This window comes from Hippocampus bargibanti, linkage group LG04 (genome assembly GCF_051943395.1).
Source record: "Hippocampus bargibanti isolate YZ-2025 linkage group LG04, ASM5194339v1, whole genome shotgun sequence".
In the NCBI taxonomy this organism is placed as follows: domain Eukaryota; kingdom Metazoa; phylum Chordata; class Actinopteri; order Syngnathiformes; family Syngnathidae; genus Hippocampus; species Hippocampus bargibanti.
This window is the reverse complement of record NC_142737.1, coordinates 9,257,757-9,260,000: the sequence shown is the minus strand read 5'-3', so window position 1 is coordinate 9,260,000 and position 2,244 is coordinate 9,257,757. Positions and strand designations below refer to the sequence as shown.

Genomic DNA, 2,244 nt, shown 5'->3' with positions numbered 1-2,244 from the left:
CATCCAGTTATGAATGTGATTCAAATAGTTCTGAAAAGGAAAGCATAAATGTTTGCAATCAATTAAAGAAGTTCTTCCATCTCATTTTGAGGCATCTGGACTCCAATGTAGTGCCCAGAAAATGCACAAGAAGGCGCCCAAGCTCCGTTGGAAATGGGCTGATTTGTCTGCTGGAAATTTGTGTCAACTAGTATTAAATAGTAGTCTTGGTGCAACACACAACGATTCACCATCGCGTTATTTATGTGTTTTCCTTCTAATTTTGCCATCAACACGGATCAACATGAAATTTTCAGACCAAACAAAGTACCCAAAATGCATTGTGTGTCGCTTTCTCGGTCAGGGGCGTTCCAGACGTGGCGTCACGTCAGGCATCGTCAGCAACTCAAAAACAAGACTTCCTGAATATTCAGTGCGAGTCTTAAAACCTAAAACATAGCGATATGCGGTGGAATATTTGTAAAATACGCTCAGTAGAAGTCATTTGAAGTGATTTTACAAATTATGGACACAACTTGTCTGGAGGCGTCGGTTGTCCTTTAATTGTGTCACGTAAATCAACTATCAGTTCCACTCATTGGACCAAATTCTTAGCAATCAATTAATCAATTCATCCATGATCATGCCCATCTCGAGTAAAACTTTAAAAGGTTGTAGCGTACCGTGTGTAAGAAAAGAGAGAAATGTAGAATCCCGGCGGGCACTTTGCAGGCCGCTTACTAGATGGAGGATCGATGTCTTTTAAGGAGTCGCAATTTCACGGCAGCAGTTACACTCATTTTGTGTTTATTGAGCTGGACAAAGAACTGTTCTCGTTGCGCCATCCATTTACGCTTTACACTCCATAATCCATATCCAAAGTTTGGAAATTACTCTGTAGTGGTAATGGGACAGATATTAGTCACACGGTTCAAAAAGAGGCGATGTGCAGTTACACGGCACTTACGCGTTATTCTGTTGAATTCAAAAAGCAACAGTGGTACCTCTACTAATGAAGACATTTCTTAAATACAAAATTTCAGAAATGAAGACGTGTAAATGACCAAAATCGTTCCAAGCAGCCCCCAAAATTCAGACAAATGTTTCCTAAAACATAAAAAAATGTGTCACAAATAAATTTTACTGCACAATAAATGAAAGTTGTAGATAATGGAGGTAAACAAAGAACAGTCAAGAATAAAAATTATGTTCATTATTTTTTACCTTCTTTCTCGTCATTTTTTTTACTCTTTAGTTCATGTTCTCTCAGTCAAGGTTTTTGCCTAGCGTTTTATGATGTACCAATCCAAGGACGTTGGATGTTTTTGTCAGCTTTTAACAATTCTTCGAAACTATCCAAGGCATACAACAATATTGAGAACCTGACTTTTCCTCTGTTACTCACATTTCCGTAAAACTGAGGGACGAATGACGATGACGCTGCAAAGACATTTCTATCTATTCCCACATGGAGACACGGACGGAAGAAGCCCCTCTTAGCCAATGGGAGGCTAGGTGGCTACTTGGTAATAGCCAATAGGAGAGCAGCTATAAGCATGGTGCGTTCAGGAAAACTCAGATCTGTGAGTCTGTGTAAGCTCTCAGTTGCACAGGAAAAACAAAGTAATGTAATTTATTCAGTACATTGTAAAAATGAAGATTGAAGAGCAATACATTGGGGAGACTAAACAAATGCTCAAAAAAGACTTTCGATGAAAAGGTTTCTTCAGCGGCCATCTGTACTTCTTTGAAGGTGTCGGATATTTCGCTTCTTATCCAAGATGCTTCTTCAGCGAACTAAAGTCTTACTGGTAGTTTCGGCCCTATATATATAGAACTAAAGTCTTACTGGTAGTTTCGGCCCTATAGGGCCGAAACTACCAGTAAGACTTTAGTTCACTGACGAATCTTCTTGGATAAGAAGCGAAAAGTCCGACACCTTCAAAGAAGTACAGATGACAGCTGAAGAAACCTTTTCGATGGACCACTCCTGTACGACTGAGAGCTTACACAGACAAAAGATATTTGATCAACATCGCAGGGATAATACTAGTGGGCCTCAATCCGCAGTACATATGCACCTAAAAGCTAGCAACCACTCATTTGACGACAACAAGGTTAAAATCTTATCGAAAGAAAATAGATGGTTTGGAAGGGGAGTAAAAGAAGCGATTTTTACAAAAAAGCAAATCCTTTCACTAAATCGCCATGGTGGTGTGAGGTTTAATTTGGATCGTGCTGACAACACACTTCTTAGATCGTTAC

General features: G+C 39.4%; 1 protein-coding gene across 2 annotated transcripts in view; it reads left to right on the top strand.

Moving 5' to 3' along the window:
• efna5b (ephrin A5b) overlaps positions 1–1,805 on the top strand; it is a 114,350-nt gene extending 112,545 nt beyond the window's left edge. For both annotated transcript variants that reach the window (XM_088993874.1, XM_088993873.1), the window contains one exon: positions 1–1,805. This exon is cut by the window's left edge and continues 1,278 nt beyond it. The gene's annotated coding sequence lies outside the window, so the exon portion shown is untranslated.
• Positions 1,806–2,244: the final 439 nt, after the last annotated feature.